General features: G+C 38.7%; 1 long non-coding RNA gene across 1 annotated transcript in view; it reads right to left on the bottom strand.

Moving 5' to 3' along the window:
- Nucleotides 1-20,194, bottom strand: part of LOC141578484 (uncharacterized) — a 93,224-nt gene extending 73,030 nt beyond the window's left edge. The window contains exon 1 of the long non-coding RNA XR_012508871.1: nucleotides 20,000-20,194. This is a non-coding gene — a long non-coding RNA (uncharacterized LOC141578484). The remainder of the gene's footprint in view (nucleotides 1-19,999) is intronic.
- Between the last annotated feature and the right edge of the window lie 692 nt (nucleotides 20,195-20,886).

Here is a 20,886-nt window from a genome sequence, read left to right as displayed (position 1 = left end):
ATCTAACCTCAGGAGCATTTCAGTGGAGTAGAGGAGGGACTAAAATATTGCAGTTCTGCACGAACCTTGTCCTGCTCACAATTTTCTTTCAGCGCAGGAAGCCAAAAGGAAAAAAGCAGGCTCGAGGAAAATAAACAGGGCAGTGGTAAAGAAAACCAGCATTTATTAAGGGCCTGCCATACCCTAGAAGCTCATTCAGTTTTCAAACTCTGCCTTAAGGCAGCTGTTAGGAGCAGTAGTAGTCCTTCCACCTTACAGAAGATAAAACTGAGGCTCAGGATATTGAATAGCATTTCCAAGGTCATACAGCCAGCGACTGGCAGAGAAGTAGCTGGAGAACAGGCTTGTGTGAATTCAAAGTCTGGGCTTGTGCCATTGTACCACGTTGCTGTAAAGAGATGAGACGAGCTATGAGAAACAGCTGCTCATGTCTTCCCATCTTCCCCTTCTTCTCTTAAACTATCCCCGACCCCCTGCAAGGCAGTGCCCAGGAATGTAGCTGCAACCAAAGACCTTGAGAAACAGAGCCCAGTAAAGCCATGGCATTGCTCACACATGACAACTGAAGAGCAGTATTTCTGCTTACTCATCAAACATTTTTTAAATATTCATTGTCTTTGAGTGTTTTATGTCGATGGTAGGAAAATCATGCAGCACTTGGCTAACTATCAAGCAAGATGTTTCCTTGACTGACAGCTATTCAAGAGATCATTTCCTTATCCTTACAAAGTGATACTTTCTATATATCTGTAGCTCATAAGACAATATTAACAATCCTGAGGCTGAAATTGAGCCCTTCAGTAAATAAACTGCATATTGGTAATTTGGTGATAGTTTATTATTATTATTTATACCTCTTCATCCATCCTGGGATAGTAGAGTTCTCTTTCTATGTACTTATTCATTATAAACACAGCTGAATTTCTTTAAACTAAAAAAAAAAACCTGACATAGAAAAGAATGAACTAATGCCATTTGCAGCAACATGGATGGACCTAGAGATTATCATATTAAGTGAAATAAGTCAGACAGAGAAGACAAATATCATATGATATCACTTATGTGTGGAATAAAAAAAAATTATACAAATTCTACTTACAAACCAAAAATAGACTCTCAGACATAGAAAACAAACTATAGTTACCAAAGGGGAAAGGGCAGGGGAGGGACAAATTAGGAGTTTGGGATTAACAGATACACATTACTATACATTAAATAAATAAACAACAAAGACCTACTGTATAGCACAGGGAACTATATACAATTTCTTGTAATAACATTTAATGGAAAAGAACCTGAAAAGAAAAAATATATATGTATGTATATGTACAGCTGAATCGCTTTGCTGTACACCTGAAACTAACATTGTAAATCAACTACACTTCAATAAAAAATAAAACTTTAAAAAAAAAAACAAAGCTGAATCAGAAAAATACAATATATAATGTTCTTGAGCTCCCAGAAACTTCAGTCTTTGGGTACATTTGGGTGGATACTGTCCTTAAAAAGACTGACACGCCAGCTCTAAATACAAGTTATTTTGGACTACTGTTCAGCATGACCAATCACCAAAGAAAAGCACCACGGACTGGGCTGGATATCCCCCGGAAATACCTCGCTGGGGAGTTCTCATATTCTGTCAGGAAGCTCCCCCACTGATTATCTCACTTATTGAACCGTTTACCTCCAGACTGTGTCTTGGGGTGATGAGAAGGCATCCAGCTACATCCTGGAACAGTCTGTCTTCTCATCAATAATGACAGCTTCAAATACAAAAGACACCTTAAATTTTATAACAGTGTGTGGGAAATGCTTCCTTTGTGTTCCTTATCTTGCAGTTCTTCTGTTCCCTGATGAGGAATACACAAGCTGTTTTGCTACACAAAGAAATTTTACTGTAACAAATTTCAATCTTCATGCCATTTCACTTTGATTATGTATTTATAACATGTTAGAAAGAGGCTGGAGGAGGCCCAAATATGAACATCTATTAATAAATTCAATAGGAATTATTCACTGAAATGTTCTCTTTATAATTAAAAACTACCACTCAATCCCACCAAGTTCTGTTTATAAATTAGCTGAGAATTTTCCTATTTAAATTAATCTGGTCATCTTTCATTCTGTGGGGATATAATCCTCCTACGGCTCAGTAGCTCCAGATGGGTCCCTATCAGACATCCTAAAATGATTAATTCTACCAAAGAGTATGGAAAGCAATTTTTTAAATCGTTAAAAGTAAATCCCTGCATTCAAAGGCAGCATACTTCTTTGCAGAAGAACAAATAGCTTGCTCTGAATCTAGATAATACCCAAAGAAAAAGATCTCCTGCCATTGAGCTGGACAGCCTGCCATGAGGCTGCTGGTGGCAGATGGGTCTACAGTGTTCATGCAGCAGAGTGACAGTCACTTGGGGTAGCTCAGGGAAGCTTCTGAAAGACCATCATCAAGGAGAAGACATGCAGTGGGATGGGAGTGGCAGCGCTCCTTAACCCAGAGAGACGCCTTAATGGGGAAAAATGATTCCTGAAACCAGATGCTTGCAAGTCAGGTTAATTACTAATTAGCAGAGCCAATCTCAGAACGGAATAGAGCCTTCCCTCTCAATGTGGTTCTAAATGAATTCCAGCAGGAGACTTTAAAGGGATGAAATCATGCCAAAGCAGGGCATTATCTGTGTGACCTGGCCCCTCCACGAAATCCAGAGTTTCCCCAAGTTTTCTGTTCCTCTGAGTAGAGAAGGCAACAGAGCAAAAACTCCATAATCCCAATAGCTACAATGTAGGCTATCCATATGAAATTTTCCCTGGGTTGCCCTTTTCAGACCACTGGAGAGAAAAGAAATCACCATTTAACATGTCACAGACTTAACTGTAAGAAAAACCATATAACCAACATTGGGCAACAATTGAATGGAGACTCAGGATGAAGATTTCATTTGAAGGTCTTAAAAGTTCAGTTGAAGAAACAATTTCTCCTTAGGGAAAGAGAATCTGGAGGCTTCTTTCCCCTCCCAAAATATTATACCTAACAAATGCAGTCATGTAAACAGACAAGTAAAAAGCAAAACAAAAAGAAAAACATCTATGAGCTCCTCAAAAGAAAAATGGGGTTAGAAGTCCACTGAGCCAGAAGCTAAGAAGCCAAACCAAAACTCTTTTGGCTGATTCTGGTTTTAGGCCCCACATCTGTGACCCATGTAATATTTTAAGAGCTGAATAACTCAGAATGCACTGCTACCTCATTCAGAATAAAGCTGTGCTTGTCACTGTCTATTGTTCTATTTTGCTATTCCCTAGAAAAATATATCTTTCCATATTTGTCTTTAAGAGGATGCTCTACATAGAATGGAAGATGAATACATATACTTCAAATCTGTGCCAAGACTAAGACAAAAAAGGATATTCGGGTTTTGTGGTATTTGTATTACCCACTCATCTTCTTCATTCCTTACTTTCTGACACAAAATGGAGTCATTTAACACTTGCTTGAAAATTACTCTCAGATTCCCCCATGACGTCACTATCAGCATGAAAAGAAGGACGGTGAAGCAACAGTTAATAAATTGCACACTGGAGGTTCCCGCCCCCCACCGTCTTTGGTGTCACACACAATAGTCCCTCAGCCAGTCATTAACCCACAGGAATGGTTTAGCAGCCATCCTTTTATTTCTGCTTTAGTTAAACCTTTATCTGTTCCATAGACGTCCCCAATGAACTTCAGAATAATTCCGAATTGTTTCTGCATGCATTTGCCATCTATGTAAAATCACTTAGCAAGTACCACGAAGGGTTAATTAGCCTCCTTCTTCCCAGTGCCGTATTAAGTTTCACAACTGCAGACATTTCTAGCAGCCTTTGAACCAGGAATTCTTTAAAGTTTCTCCATTAAGCTAAAGCACAGAGGAGCAGATAATGGGTAGAAATGACTTCCGCACCACCCTCCACGCTCCTGTTGGCCCTCACCACGCTGTCAACTCTCTGTCACCCTGCTGGAAGGCCCCAGCTGACATCACGACCCTGGCTTCATCCTATTCCTGACTCAGGCTCCCCCTTCCTTTCAGTCCCAGTTCTTCTCTCCTCTTGTGAGCCTTCTTCTTCATGTGTTCCTTCTGGCCCTTAACGTGTGTGACGCTGCATGACTCATTTGGTGCTGAGGCTCACCACAGGCCTGTGATGCGGATGGGAACCCAGCTGTGAGTAAAGCCAGTATTTGCATCGATTTTGCTGGGACTTTGGATTTTGCTTGGACTTTGGATTTTGCTTAGACTTCTCTTACCACTCAACCTAATTAGCCAGTATTTTGTTGAAATTCAAAGATGTCTGCTTTCAGTAAGTATAAAATATACTGAGTGATGACGAATGTAAATGACATAATCAGAATTAGCAACTCATGGTTCCAGATGCAACCATTAATGACAAACTGTGGACTTTCAACCCATGGACTTGCAACCCAGGGCAACACCCAGGGAAGCATGGCAGTTTTACAGTTTTTTCTTTAAAATAAAAAATTTTACAAAATTTTTAAATAAGTAAATAAATAAAATAAGAACACATCTTACCAAAATTAAGATGTTGTGTTTTCACTAAATTTTAAAATCCCTGTTACCTGAAGTAGCCAATCATCAGAGTTAGTCATAGTCTTTGGGGTCTTAGCAAAGAGTTTTTTTTTTTTTTTCTTTCTTTCTTCCTTCCTTTCTTTCTTTCTTTCTTCTTTCTTTCTTTCTTCCCTTCTTTCTTTCTTTCTCTTTCTTTCTTTCTTCCCTTCCTTCCTTTCTTTTGGAATGAATTTTTTTCTTAATTTGATTGATTGATTGATTGATTGGGGGTAATGAGTTTTATTTGTTTTAATGGAGGTACTGGGGATTGCACCCAGGACCTTGTGCCTGCTAAGTGTGTGTACCACCACTGAGCTATATCCTCCCCCTCTGAATGAGCCCTTAATGGCTATGTCTGACTCTGCATGGGGACCCTTAGCCATTACATAAAACTGAGGAAGTGAAAATTTTACACTACTTGTAACTAGACTGTCATGATTTTTATACCTTCTCCAATGCATTACATATGAAACTCAAATTTATAAAAACAGACCTTTATAGGAAGAAAACTTTTAGACTATATCTATCTGTAGAATTGCAGTGTATTCCAGACGCATGACTTCAGGCTATACTACAAAGCTACAGTAATCAAAACAATATGGTACTGGCATAAAAACAGACACATAGATCAATGCAACAGAACAGAGAGCCAAGAAATTAACCCACACTTATATGGGCAATTAATCTATGATAAAGGTGCAAGAATATACAATGGGGAAAAGACAGGCTCTTCATAAATGGTGTTGGGGAAACTGTACAGCTACATGCAAAAGAATCACACTGGACTACTCTCTCATGCATACACAAAAAGAAATTCAAAATGGATTAAAGACTTACATGTAAGACCTGAAATCATGAAACTTCTCAAAGAAAACACAAACAATAAGCTCACTGACAACAGGCTTAGTAATATTTTTTTGGATCTGTCTCCTCAGGTAAGGGAAACAAGAGCAAAATAATAAATAGGACTACATCAAACCAAAAGGCTTTTGCACAGCAAAGGAAACTATTAACAAAATGGAAAGGCCACTAGTGAATGGGAGAAGATATCTGCAGATAATATACCTGATAAGGGGTTAATACCCAAACTAAATCAAACTCCCTTTAGCTGAATCCCAAAATGCCTGCAGCCACTCTAATGCCACTCACTATAAGAGGAAGTGTGAGAGGAATAAATTATGTGGAGAGATAACAGTGTTAACTAATTAAATTAAAATGACAACTATTGCAAATTTTACAAAATCACATGACCATATGAATACCTACTGAGGCCACTCCAGTACCTTAAAAGGGGCACTACAAGGAAGGGGCCCTAAAGCTTAATTAGTTTCATATTCAGTCCATCTCTGAGTATCTGTATTTAAGCAGTAAAATGGGGGGGGGGGGAGGTTTAAAGCTGTGTGGCCTCTAGTTTCCTTTATTCAACATTCAGAGTGATTTCCACTTGCTCACTATAATCCCTGACATTTAAAGAATACAGATGACTGGAAGACACAGTCCTTGACAAGGTGGTCAGTGCATATACACATGTGAAGCAGCTGGTGTCCTGATGAACGACTACATACTGTGGCCATGTTGAGACCTAGGAGTGACAAAAGGGTGGGATGTCCTAAAGTCAGCTGGGAATCATGATGACCGCATCTGTCAGAAGAAACAATCTGAGCCTGTCCTGAGACACAGATGCCATCAGCCACCATGGGTCTGGGCCTGAGGGCAGAGCTCTGTCTTAGACATCAGCCTTTCCAGCCCTGGAAAAAGAAGGGAGTGGGGAATCTATCAAACATGTCAAAACACATTAAAAATATCACCCGTTGTATTCCAGGAGTTACTGTACCCAGCTCCTTTTCAAAAGGACAACGTCTCCATTTAATAGTAGTCTGGTGACCAGGCAGCAGAGAACTGCAGTCAACATCCAACTCTATTATGTAAGTTTTTAGTGTAACAAATTCCTTTGTATCGACATAAGAAAAGCAGTGCTGGCATGAACTGTGGTCCAGACTACGGAAAAAGCCCCATTATGTTGAATTGGATGTTATAATGGGATTTGATAAATTGGTGATTCAAACTGTGGGGCTCATCACACTTGAAAACTAGCACTTTTTCATAACTTTTTTTCTCCTTTCACTTTGGAACATTTTTGTTCCTTTCATCACTTGGCTGGTGTCAAACAGATTGTCAAAATTATTGTTTACAATACTCACATCCTCAGAGCTGTCTTTGTAGATTTTTTTCCTAAGAGGATTTTGAAATAATACCAGTTCACAGAGTTAAAATTGAACAACCATCTCCCAAACTTCAAAGAATCAAGTTCTAATTTGATCTCTATTTGATTCCCTACCTACAATCCTCTATGACTTAGTTAAAGAATGTAATAAAATAAATATAAGAGAATAATGTGGAAGGATTCATGTTTACCATTAGAATATTTATCATTGAAAACAGCAGAGTCGTCATCTTCTTGGGTACATATATCTCCTTTAACCATGTCTTAACAGATGTTTGTTGCCCGTGACAAGGACCAATACAGTTTGTAGAATCTACTCCTTTTTTTTCCCTCTCCTTTTTTAGCATTACAAGACTGAAGCTAAAGTAAATTTAAAGTAATCCTAAAAAGCTAAAACATGCTAGAACTGCTTGGGATTCATTAAACAATGTTAAAAGAAAAGCATGCTAGAGAAGAAGCGCATATAAAAAAGAAAACGTTCTTTGGTTAAATGGGTACAAAAGCCAACTATTTACATATTAATTACCTTTCGGGAAGAACTATTGAATTTATGTGATAGAACTATTGTCATTAACTGGTTGGCTCAACTATTGGAAGGATGCAAAAAAATAAGAGCACTTTAATTAATAGGTAAATTGGACCAACAAGATATTTATCTTCATTTGCATTTAACTAAAGTAGATTAATTATAGAAGACGGTCAACTTAAAATTTCTGAACTGTTTCCTGTTTTCTTTTTTAAGAGCTAATATTTATTTAGTCTGAAACAAATGTAATGAAACCCCAGTAGGCTATAACTTGGGGCCAATTTTTTTTCTTGTTTTTCTTATGCTATGGAGTTGACTTTCCCTGAAACACACAGAGAAGTCTTCAGGAGAGATTTTTAGAATACCTCCCTACTATGTACCTGATAACCACATGTAATCCTAGTCAAAACTTCTAAGTAGACTGTACTTAGGGTCCACATATAATTTACCATCCAAATGAGGATAGTTTTGAAATTATAAGGGAGTACTATTGTTAATAACTAGACCAAAGAAACAGGTAGCTGAGATCAGCAGTATCTAATGGTATAGATTAGCATAACCTCTGAGCTGAAACTCCCTGATTTGAAATCTGCCCCCACCCGCATTATGCTCTGAGCTTCTGCTGAAGGCTATGGCCTTGCCCTTCGGCCCTAGCTGACCACACCAAAGCTGGAGGAAACCAGTCGGTCCTACAGGCTAGGTTGAACCAATCAGACTGCTCCCTTCCTGAATCTGAACAGAGACCATCAGAGAATGATGTACACTGAATAGGAGGGCTGTGTGTTGAGTCCTGTAGGATCAGCACCACATACCAGCCAAAATTACGAGAGCAATAGAATAGGAAAAAGTCAAGCTGGAGAGGAAAGTCAAAAATAAGAGAAAAATCAATAAGGCACCATGAGCCCTCAGGTAACCTAACTTTGCCATTCAAATCTCCGCACGGCTCAGTAGAACTTAAAATGTGTTCCTTGATTACAAAACTAAACGTATTCTTACCAGATGATCCAGCAGTTGTGCTCCTTGGTATTTACCCAGGTGAACTGAAAACTTATGTCCACACAATAACCTGCACATGAATGTTTACAGCATCTTTATTCATAATTGCCAAAACTTGGAAACAACCAAGATGTCCTTTAGTAGATGAATGGATAAATAAACTGGGGTACATCCAGACAATGTAATATTATTCAGGGTTAAAAGAAAAATGAACTATCAAGCCATGAAAGACATAGAGGAAAAAAGCATATTACTAAGTGAAAGAAGCCAATCTGAAAAGGCTACATTCTGGATGAATCCAACTGTAGGACCTTCTGGAAAAGGCAATGCCACAGAGACAGTAAAAGAATCAGTGGTTTCCAGGGACTGAGAGAAGGGAAGCATGAATTTTAGGGCAGTGAAACTATTCTGTATGACACTACAATGGTTGATCCATGTCACTATACATTTGTCCAAACCCACAGAATGTACAAGACCAAGAGTGAACCTAATGTAAACTATGGATGCTGGGTAATTATGATGAGTCAGTGTAGGTTCATTAACTGCAAAAAAATGCTCTGGTGGGGAGAGTCAATAGTGAAGGAGGTTGTATGTGTGTCGGGGCAGGGTGTGTAGGAGAACTTGCTGTACAATCTGTTCAATCTTGCCATGAACCTAAAACTTCACTAAGAAGTAAAGTTTATTATTAAAAAAAAGAAAAGGGAAAACAGCAAAAGTTCTGGAATTTACACATTTCTGCTAAAAGATATTATCTCTAAATGGTGAAATTATAGATGCCTTAATTTCTTTTCTCTTTTTATTTGATAATATTCCCCCCAAATTAAGCTTTGGTTTTTATTTTTTTATTTGCTCCTCAAATATTGTCAAGCTTTTTAACTGAATCTTCTAAATAACTTCTAAGTAACTTTTATTTATACCATATTGATTGGGGTTTACGTTATACCCCAGTATCATTCTTTTTTTGTGAGGGTAGGGGAGAGGGTAGGTAATTTGGTTGGTTGGTTTGTTTGTTTGTTTGTTTGCTTAATGGAGGTACTGGGGATTGAACCCAGGACCTCGTGCATGCTAAGCATGCACTCTACCACTGAGCTATACCCTCCCCACCCAGTACCATTTCTGACTGGAACATAAATACAATGATGCTTTATCTCCTTCCTGCAAACAAAACCAGTCTCATTCATACTAAGGAATAAATGACTCAAGTGGACTCTGTACAGTTACATCATATTAAGAGGAAAATCCTTAAAATAAAGAAACTCGAATGTTACCCACGTATATTAACATTTCTTTTTTTTTAATCGAGGTAAAATATAAGTAAATGAGAGAAATAACAAATATTTTGAAAATGGATTTTAGGCCATTGTTCGACAAAATACTTAGTTGCATCCATGAGATCAAGATGAAAAGTGTTGGATGATAATATAATTAGATGGCTCAAAGACTATTTAGTGATTAAAAGCATAACCTTGGTGTCAGGCTCTCTGAGTTGAAACCTTAGCTCCATAGTTTGGGTGACTCTGAGCAGTTAGTTTTTAAGCTTTGACTGTTTTTCAACTATAGGAATGAAGTAATAATGTAATACCATCTTTATAGGCTTGTTATATTATATTGAATAATGTATGCAAGGCAATTACTGAAATATCTTGCACTTGATAAGCAATTAATTATCATTAGTGTAAATTAATGGATTGATGTCAAACTACTGAAAAGTCACAAGAGTTGTGTCCTAGAACTACGTTCTTTTCTATGACTTTCTATCATTTTTCCAGTGAATCAATAAAGACATAGATGGCATGATAATGGTTGCTAAATATTTCTTGAACACAACTTACAATATACTTAATTCAATGGCTAGCTGAATACACATTCCATGTTTTTTTCTGTTTTCATATTCTTTTTCATTAAAGGTTATTACAAGATATTTAATACAGTTCTCTATGCTATACAGAAGAAATTTATTTTTTATCTATTTTTATATATAGTGGTTGTCATTTACAAATCTCAAACACTTAAATTTATCCCTTCTCACCCCTCAATGTTTTTTCAAGGCTTGGGAGAGTCTGCATAACTTGGCTCCTGCACACCTCTCTCCCGCCATCACACGTCTCTCCTCCACCATTCATCCACCTCCCCCACCATTCCCGTGGCTTCTCCTCTTGTTCCCATGCTGGCTCCATCCTGTGGGTGCCATTCCCAGTGCCTGGACCCCTCTTCCCTGTACAGCTTCTTGTTCTAATTTTTTTTAATGCAAATTGGATAATTTGTATTTTCTGTTCAATATTTTTTAAGGGTCTCCCATTGCCAAGACAATAATACTAATACTACTTATAACAGAAAACATCTACTGGCCCAATTACTATGTGCTGTGAATTAGTATTAATTTGCTTAATCCTAAATAAAATCTTTTGAGGTATGTATTATTAGTCCCATTTTGTAGATAAGGAAACTGATGCACAAGAAAGCTTAAGACCATAGCATGGCTCACAGACACCTCCATGATCCAGCCCATACCTGTATCTCCAAACTCATTTTGTTTAAGTCTCCTACTTGTAGTTGGCATGCAAAAACTCCAGCTGCTTTAACCAGAAACACAACGAGAGTGGACTTTATCTTACCTTTCAAATCAGACTGGGCTATCCTTCATCATCAAAAGCCTCTACACATTTGTATGTGCCTTTCCCCCACCTTACTACGCTGCCCCCATGATCTTCCCCGTGTAGGACTAAATGCTGTCCGTTGTTTTGAATCCTGCTGCAATCACACTGCTATAATTTTGTCCCACATCACCCTAATCCAGAGCCTTCCACTAAACACCTGGTAATCTCATGTCGACAGTAGCCATTTGATAAAGGCACAGTATTTTATTAGTTCTTTGTTTGGGCCCTTGAATCAGCTACCATTTTCTGTCCACAGACTCTTCTCTCAGCCATCAGGTAAGAGCCTCAGGAGCAGGGCTCTGCCCCCTCCTCTTGCACAGTCCCTAGCAGACTCTCTTGCAGGAATGTCTTATAGGTGCCTAACAGGTACCCATTGTTTGATCTGTCAGTTGATCTTTTTCCCATCTAATGAGATCTCTGTCAGAAGAAAGTTAGGCAATTTCTGGCATTGACTTCCTAAATATTTAGCAATCCAGCATGAATCATGGTGTTTCCATCTCATACCTAAAAGAACTAATATTCTACTAATTACAGAGTACAGCTGAAAAAGTCTTTTGCACATTTTTTTGCTGGGAATTATCTCCTTATGAGTTCTGTTATCAGGGACGGTAGAAAAACACTCAGCACTGCTCCCCAAAACTGTGTTTCCCTCATGTTGACATATCATCTCACACACACACACACACACACACACACACACACACACACACACACACATACACGTCTACTATACCTCTGACAGCAGAGGTTTGCCGAATCCATTTCTATGGTAATTTTAAGCTTATATAACACCAGCTCCTCATAATCTTTATGAACATTTCTTAAGTTTGTGAAAATTACATACACTTCTACTTCAAAATAATTCGAGTCATTGTGTAGACATTAAGGTAATAATTATGAAATAAAACTATGTTAACAGTGTGAAGATACTTTATAACATTAAGAGAGAGAAGGAGTGTGAATTGGGATCTGTGTTGAGATCATAACTATGGAACCTGTGAGGGAGGGGCTCTTGGTGGCCTTCCCAACAGCCATCATTCTTCTCAACAAGACCATCACGCTGTGCAGGTATCGACCTTCTTTACGACACCTATGTTCAGGGAAGTCCGGGCCCAGGCTATGCCCAGCCCAGGGGAAGGTCACACTTAGGTGAAGTCGGAGTTTCTCAGCACAGGGAACCTTGTGAGGTACAATGTGGGTCCCTCCCTTCCGACCTCCCCCTTTTACACCCCCTCCCTCCAGTTTCAACAGCTCTGGGGTAGAGCTCTGGCGTCTGGTGCCTTTAAAGGTCCGCTGGTGATTCCAATGTACAGCTAGGATTTAGAATTTCTGGCCTGAGCCAGTGGTTCCCAAACTTGAGTAAAGCCAAGAATCACCAGGAGTGTTTGTTAAACTGCAGGGTGCTGGGCCCACTCCCAGAGCTTTGAATTAGGAAGCCTGAGAATTTCATTCTTAAAAAAATTCCCAGGTGATTCTATGAAGCCAGTCTGGAACCACATTTCGAGCACTTTAAGCTTTTGAAAATAAGCTCTTCTGTGGGGAGTTGTTTTGTAATGTCCTAAACGGTGGTAATTTTGCCACCAGCCTGCAGGTAACAGCCATACGCAGAAGCGGGTGGAGCCCAGGGCTTCTTAGAGGAGGGCAGGGGTAACTGACCCCTGCAGTCAGCCCTCCCTAGGCACTTATGGGAGTTAAATAAATCTCCTCCTTTTTTAAGTCTTTAGTGATAAGGCATTTGTTGTCTGCTGTTAAAAACATTCTATCTGACGCCTTTCTAAGAGAAAAACTATTGTGTTTAAAATAATAAAAACATAACTATTTTCCTCATTTCCAATATACTGTTTATGAAATAAATATCACAAACAATAATTTATTTGATTAACTCTCTAATATAAAATGGAAGAGAAAGATAGGACTATTTCACCTATTTATTCCATCGACATAATAATTTTACCTCTTTTTTTGTGGTTATTTTCCAAAATATTTTCCATTGTATACCTCATTCAGAGGCAGGATACCAAATCCTAGGCCTTTCTGTTCAATTTTCAGAACAAAAGGGCCATAGAAACGCCTCCAGGTGAAAGAGTTCTTCAAAAAGATACATCTGCCTGGTATCAGGAAGCGCACAGCCACTTGCTACATTAAAAGGCAAATGGAAGAATTAGAACTTTCTAAGTTGCCTTGAACCTCCTATTGTCTTTGCTTTAACTCTGTTAAATAATTTCCGTGTGTGTCCCTTTCCCCCTCCCATCCATTTGCTAATGCAAATGTTGTGGGAAAATGTGTTACAGCTAGATATTACAGCTCAGTTACGACAGCAACCTGGACGCAGGCGACAGACCAAGCAGCACTCCAAGAGTTGGAGAATTCAGGTTTATTACGCCAGCAAGCCCAGATGAGTTAACACTTCAAGCTCTGGACCCCTTCTGTAGGTTTACACAGGCCTTTTATAGGCTGCCAGTTTTACACTTTGCAACATCATATGCAAATAAAGTACAACAGAAGTTGACCAACCAGAAACAAGCTTTGTAGAAATAGACCAATCAGGAGTGAGCTCCATGCAAATGAAGTACTACAAATGGACCAATCAGAAGTTAGGGAAGTGGACCAATCAGAAGTGAGAGTAATAACCAATCAATCAGGAGTGAAGGAAATAACCAATCAGAAGTGACCTCAGGGAACCAATAGAATTCTAGGTGTAAGTTAGCCGCTTTAGGGGCAAAAAGTGAGATAGAGCCTCTGGGCCAGGGAACCGGATGGTGCTGGGAGGAGAGCAGCCGCCCTGCTTAGGGGTCCTGCCGGTCTTTTTATGGGGCTTCCCGCCTCACAAATACCTAAATTTGGATCTGAGGAAATACCGAAATCCAACTTCCACCACTGCCTTTCATGATACAGCATAGAGAGAGGTTATAGAAAAAACTGTCAGTTGGTAACTGAACACCCCTTCCCAGTCTTCCTGCAGTGCCTCCACTCTGGAGCCTGGAAAAGCTAAATGCTCACTTTCCCATTCTCACGGCAGCTACACGTGGTCACGTGACATAGGCTAACATAACAGATGCAGAAGTCTTCTAAGGAGCCTCTAGGAAAGTTTTACCTTCCTGATAAAAAGGACTCACAAAGTATCTCAAAGCGAATAAGCTGGGGAAGAAGTGGAGATATCCATCAAGTGAGGGCTGGGGTTTGACTATTACACTCAAGGGGCCATTTCAATCATCAAAGTGATTCTGTTCAGAGTCTCAGTAAAGTCTAGGACTTGCCTAGAGTTTTCTTCTCCAGGAGCGTGGAAGAATAAGATCAGAGCCCAAGTTTAAAAGGAGTGAAAAGGAAGAAAACAATTTGCTGTAGCACCTCAGTTTCCTGCACCCAACTTGTTCCGGGTACCAATTACACAGGCATCGCTCAAAGAGGTAACAAAGTGGCAGGGGTAGAGAGGCTTAGTGAGAGTAGATAACTTGGTTCAGATCATCACCCAAAGATGAGGCAAGGCTATGGCAGAGGTGCATGGCGGTTTAAGAATAAAAGTGCTATATAATAAAAGTCCGGAGTGCTTGCTCAGAGCTGAATCACTGTTTCTGTTACATAAACATAACCTCATAGGAGATGGTGCACTTTGCCTGATGCTAATATAACCCAGAAGGGACCTTCTTAAGGTGTTCTCATGCAACCCCTTGTTTAGGACAGGAAGTTTCTGTTTGGAAATGGGGAGCAGACGTCATGAGAACCCCAAATAAGCCTCAAAATGATCAATTTTTTTTTCTATCAAAAAATTCACACTCTGCTGAGATCTTTGGCACTGTGTTGTTCTCATATTTTTTAGCATAGCAAGCAGGTTCCAAATTGATCTTGCAATATGGCTTATTAAATGGAAGACATTTTTAGGTACAACAGTTTGTATATGTCAATAAAGGAATCTTTGATGTATGCTTTAAAAATCTTTGCATCTTAACAATCAACATATCCAAAAATGAATGTAAATTACTGTTACTGCTAGTAAAAACCAAGCAAGTTCATTTAAATCCCTTCTGTTTGCATTATCACCCTTTATTGTATCAGGTAGAAGTAGCCAGGAATGTTCTACTAATAGCAATCAGATTCTTTATTGTTTGTGGACATTTTTCTTGGAACTATTGGCTGAACAGCACAGGATGGTGTCTTGTTGCTAAAGTTACCTGGACAACTATTGCACCTTATTATGTAAAAGAAGCCTACACTACCTGTATTACTTTTCCTAAAGAAAGGGAGTGGGAAGGGATAAATTTGGGAGTTTGAGATTTGCAAATGTTAACCATTATGTATAAAAATAGATTAAAAAAAAACAAATTTATTCTGTATAGCCCAGGGACCTATATTCAATATCTTATAATAACCTTTTATGAAAATGAATATATGTATGTATATGCATGACTGGGACATTGTGCTGTGCACCAGAAATTGATACACTGTAACTGACTGCACTTTAATTAAAAAAAAAATACTGTGTTTTTCTATTGTGGAAATTATTCCTGTACGTATGCCCAGGATACTAGAATTTGTTTGGGTTTTTCAGCATCATATGCAATATACTCTGTGTTTATTTTCTGTGTCACTGAATCATATCCCTCAGCTCTTGCCTTGCTAATTAAGAACTGCAAGATACTAGACGGAGAATTACTATAGACTATTTTTCATTTAAGACTGAGTCACATTTATTAATACTTCCAACACATGTGCTGTCTAAATCTAACAGATGAATTCCAAACAGAAGTAGAAGTCTCAATATTGAACGAGCTATAAAACCATATAATAACATCTACAAGTCCTTTTGGAAATAAATGGTTAGATTGGAGATTCAACTTGGGCTAATAATTGGTGTAGGCATGTTGACCTTTGTACTCGTTCACGTGGATTGTTATTTGCTAGGTCACTGGAGAGCCCCAAGTCAGCATCACACAAGGGTATTTGAGGAGAGTGGTATAAGGACCAGAACTAAAGGGTGATGCATGTTCTCATTCTGGTTCTGTCCTTATATAATATTAAGTCTAAAATATGTTTTAACTTGCTCTAGTGCCTTCTTTAAACTTGAAATCTGAAACAAAGCATTATTTATTCTACAGACAAATTATTCTAAGAAAAAGCATTATTTTCATATTCCTTTTCAGCCTTTGTATTCATAATAACATCACTGAGTTTATTCTCTACCATGACCCAAGAAAATAGTTTATCTTTAAAATAAGGAATAGCCATTCACTGCCACCACTACTGCCACCACACCATCTTGCTCCTCTTTATCTGTTTATTGGCAAAATCCACCAGCCTTCCATGGTTGGATTTAACTCCTAGCCTTGGTTCCCAAAAGCCAAAATCATGATCAAGATATATATAATTAATAATCCAAAGCTAGCTTGAGATCATATGGTGGATAGTTACCATAGATGCCTGTGACCAAGCTACATAATTACAAGAGACTAGTCCCTCCAGTTTCATCCTGGCCCCTAGATGCAGCTCAAAAATAACATAAAGAAGAACAGAGTTGAAGCAATATGTGCAAAGAATGGCTGCCTTCCTAGCTAAGTTCCAGTCTTCTGTCTCTGCTGAAAAACATAGTAAAAAGAGCAAAATCACTTCACTATCGAGTTAGGAAATTAGAAACTAGAAGATGAAGACCGTGCCAGATGAAGACCCTCAACTGGAAGCTCAACTCAGAGATGAACAAGGCCATAGAAAGTATGGGCGGGACAGTTGGGAGACAGGAGATGAAACAGAGAGTCTTAGCTGTCAGCTACCAAAGCAAGTCACCAGGTTAAAGAAGTGAATGCAATGCTGAGAAAGGCCAACTGGGTCTCTGGGATTAAGACAAACAAATGTCGGGACTTCAGGAACCCAGGGAGAGTAAGGTGATAGCTGTAACAGCTGATAGATCCAGAAGCAAGGAAGCAGGCTACTTGTCATCTTTTATATTTTTCATACAGACTGCTGAGCAGACAAGAGCCAAAAGGTGGATGCAGCCACTTCCATTAAAGGGAGCACAGGGTTCTGTGGCTTTAGGTGTGTTCGCATTACAACTGGGTGAGGGAGGAGAGCTGAAATTGCAGGAGGAGATCTGATGCTTCATTTCTCACAATGTTCATACGGCAGACGCCTCTTATCCAGTATAACAGGACTGAACCAACAAGTTGGTTGGTTGACCGAGAAAGATAGATGGTTAAACTAAAAGGTTATTATAAAAACAATACATAATACCAAATGACATCACTTATATGTGGAATCTAAAAAAAAAAAAAAGGCACAAATGAACTTATTTACAAAACAGAAACAGACTCACAGACATAGAGAACAAACTTATGGTTACTGAGGGTACGGGGTGGGGAGGAATAAATTGGGAGTTCTAGATGTGCAGATACTAATTACTATGTATAAAATAGATAAATAGCAAGTTTATACTGTAGAGCACAGGGAACCATATTCAATATCTTGTAGTAATCTATAATGAAAAAGAATATGAAAATGAATATATGTATGTATATGTATGACAACTATTGTGCTGTACACCAGAAATGTAAACTGACCATACTTTAGTTTAAAAAATATTTTAAGATTATAAATCAATAAAAAAAGTTAAAAAAAAAAGATTTTAAAAACAATACACATAAAAAAGAAAAAATGATAATGTAATAAAATACATCATACATAATTTGTTTTGACTAAAAATATAAGAACCTATTTATTCACCAAGATTTGGTTTGGAATAAAACTTTTCATTAACATATGGATTCACTGATCGGAATTCTCCATTGTCTTTCCATAATTGATAATATATTATCTATGATGTCCCATTTTAATGTCTTTTAAGTCAACCAAGAATTTAAAGGCACCTTGAGATCTTTATGAACTTCCCTCCCCCAGCTTTTATAACTGTTTTACCCACACCTAATTTTATAGCAGTAATATTCAGGTAACTTACTTTTTTAGGTGTTTTTTTTTTTGACAGCTTACTTTTTATCTAGTTTTTTTATACAAAGCATTCAGCAGCAATCTTCTTGTCTGCACTCTTGTCATTGGTGTGTAAGTTCTAATTAAACTATGGAAGTGTAACAAGCAGCACAACTGGCATAATCAGGTGTGCCATCAAGCACAATCTACCTTGGGAGGGTGTGCAACTCACTGGAGGACACAATCTGCAAATCAGTTTAATGACAGCTAGTTAAGGGACTATAATTTCATAATATAATTTCTAAATTTAAAATGTGTTTTTTTTACATTTGTCTATGCTAACTTCCTAAAAGCACAGAAAGATATATAAACTGCTTCCAAGTCAAAATAGAGGATTTGGTTATTTCTGGGAAAATATTTCTGGTATTCACTGGATTATCTGACCCCAATATTAACAGATGCCAAGAGTAGGTTAGATTGACAGAAAGACCAGGCACAGACAGCACAAACAAGTTTCACTTATCTGAAGGACAGAGAATGAAGTCAGTAAGGAGATGCATTAGTGATCTCAGCAATATTTTCCTGACCAGATGAATCTGTAATCTCATAGAAACCCAATTCTCGCCATTTGAGCATGCAGTAAGTGAAACTCAATTGCTCTCCTCCAAATCGAGCTTAAATATAAGCTTTATATACATATAGCTTGGCTGAAGGAGTTCTGCTAATATACTAGTCTAGATGTTTGCTGAGAAGTACCTCATCCAAGCCAGGTGCAACTCATCAAAAGAAAACATCACAGAAGAATAAGGTATACAACAGTGTTCAGAGGCCGAGGCACACCCCCGCCCTCTCTAGGTTAACCCAGCTGAACACAAAGTTGCTGAAACTAAAACACAGATCAGTTAGACGGCTATCTCTGAAGGTAATGATAATGGTTCTTATGCCAGTTAAATGTCTATTGTGCATAGATGCTAATTGAAAAAAATGTTTCAGTCAAACCATTTGGAAAACACTAAGGTTAAACTAAGTTAAAAAGATCTCTTTAAATCAAGGCTCTAATATTTGTCTTTAGTTAAGAGGAGGCTGTATCTAGCAACATTTCTTAAACTAATTTCAACTCAAGGGTTCCCCCCCACCTCCCCAGTTTATGCATTTCCCAAGATCACTATATAGAATGTATTGGATTCTACAGAGCATTACTTGGAAAATGCAACTGGTATCCTGTGTTTGGTATTTGGTCTGTGTTGGCTCCTAACTCTGAGGACAGAATTTCTTTAACTTATTCTTGGGTTTCACACTTCTTCAAGTGAGACTTTCAGACCTTTGTTCAAAGACCTGCACCATTTGGAGAACCAAAGGGAATTTTAAAACAAAGCCAAACATTATTTCTGTCTTTGGTTGTTTTTAAGGTAGGTAAAAACTTAAACACATGGAGCAGTTAAATTGTAAAACATGGTAGTAATAACAAAAGCCCTGCTATGTCTCAATGCTGTCCAAGCTTCCTTATAAATGTCACCTCATATGTCCCCAAATATCAGTAGATATTATAATTCCCCTTTTTGTATGAGGCTCGAAGATGTTAAATCCCTTGACCAAAGTCACACAACTACGACCTGGCAGACCTGGAATTGAAATCCTGATCTTTTGATTCTAAAATATGTTCTTTCTCTTACCACCTCACCCGTCTGCCTCCCTGTGCATCAATGTCAGCACTGTAGTAGTTAAGGAAGAGGGAACTGACAAAGATGGAGCCTTCAAAAGAAGCTCCTGAGTGACTGAGACCGAGGCTAACAGTGAAAGGTATGTAGCTTTTAAATAAAGAAAGAAAGGAGAAAAGCCATTCCAAGTAAGGAGAACAATACAAGCAAACTGGATCTGGGACTGAAAGAGTTAAGAAATGCATCAATAAATTATCTAAAAATGATTTCTTTATAACCACAAACAATTAGGTCAAAATGTATTGCAAGGCACAGGAGGCTACAAGAATGAGACTGCAGAGTGTAGGGGAGATGGTCATGCTCATGCATCCTTGCCCTAGGGGAGGTAGGCGCCATCCAAAGAATGACCGGCAGCCTCCAGACAGACTCACCTCTGGCTGCCCAGCCTGGCTTGAGGTCCCTGGGAAAGGCTCTATGTTCAGGAAAACACGGCGAGAGAGGCCAGAGCAGCCCCTTCTAAGAAGCTGGGAAAGATGGTGCAGAGAGTAGTAGGGTGATTCATCCATCTCCAAGGTGGAAGAAAGTGTTTGAACCATTTGGATTCTTCTTTCTTTCCATCCTCTCTCCCATTCCTGGAGAGACACCACAAACAAAGGAAGCAGGAAAGTCAATGATTTTTGTAATTATCTGCTCCTCCACTAGGCAAAATCACTTAGGGGGAGACAGACATGTCCAGGAATTCACTGAATATTCAAATAGAGGTGATTATACAACCCTGGTCATTGAGTCATTGTCAAGTGTGTCCTATTAGGGACATTTAGATGGTATGAAGAAAATATAAGGACTGGTCTACAAGACTTTTCCAAACATCTTATGATAAGAATCACCTAAAGTATTAAAAAAAAAAAAAAAACCTAAGAGTCAAAATCTTTCCCCACGTCACTCCCCAGAGCATTCTAATTCAGTGGTTCTGGTTAGGTGCCTGGAACTTTGTATTTTTAACCGGGTCTCTGGGAGAGTCTCATCATCAGAAAAGTTTGGGAACCACTGCTCTAATCCTATTGCCCAAAATGTGGTCCCCCTCAGCATTGGTGTCATCCAGGAGCTTGTCAGAAATGGAGAATCTCAGGCTCCACCCCACACTGGAAATCCAAGATCAAGATGCTGACAAGACTGGTTTCTCACGAGGTCTCTCTCCTTCGCTTATAGATGGCTGCCTTTTTGCTGTGTCCTCACATGGCCTTTCCTCTGTGCACAAGCACTCCTGGTATATTTCTTCTTCTTGTAAGGACATCAGTCAAATTGGATTAGGGCTCCA

The sequence above is a fragment of the Camelus bactrianus genome, chromosome 8 (genome assembly GCF_048773025.1).
Source record: "Camelus bactrianus isolate YW-2024 breed Bactrian camel chromosome 8, ASM4877302v1, whole genome shotgun sequence".
In the NCBI taxonomy this organism is placed as follows: Eukaryota; Metazoa; Chordata; class Mammalia; order Artiodactyla; family Camelidae; genus Camelus; species Camelus bactrianus.
Note: the sequence above shows the minus strand (reverse complement) of the source record. Positions and strands in the feature narration are given on the sequence as shown.